Source organism: Phaenicophaeus curvirostris, chromosome Z (genome assembly GCF_032191515.1).
Source record: "Phaenicophaeus curvirostris isolate KB17595 chromosome Z, BPBGC_Pcur_1.0, whole genome shotgun sequence".
Lineage (NCBI taxonomy): Eukaryota > Metazoa > Chordata > Aves > Cuculiformes > Cuculidae > Phaenicophaeus > Phaenicophaeus curvirostris.
In genome coordinates, this window is record NC_091431.1 from 2,215,029 (window position 1) to 2,215,259 (window position 231).

Below are 231 nucleotides of genomic sequence, written 5' to 3' on the forward strand. Positions count from 1 at the left end.
ATCAAGCGGGGGGAGGGGGAGGAGAGGGGAGGGGAGGCCGCGCGACACCGCCTTTCCCGTCACGTGACCGCGACAGGCAGGGGGCCCGTTCTGCCGAGGCGCTGCCTTTGTCGTCACGTGATCGAGCGGTGCGAGCCCGGGGAGGGGGTTAACGTCACGTGATCCGTCGGCGGCCGTCCTCGCGTCACGTGACCCGCCGCGGCGCGTGCGTTTCCCGTCACGTGACCGCGC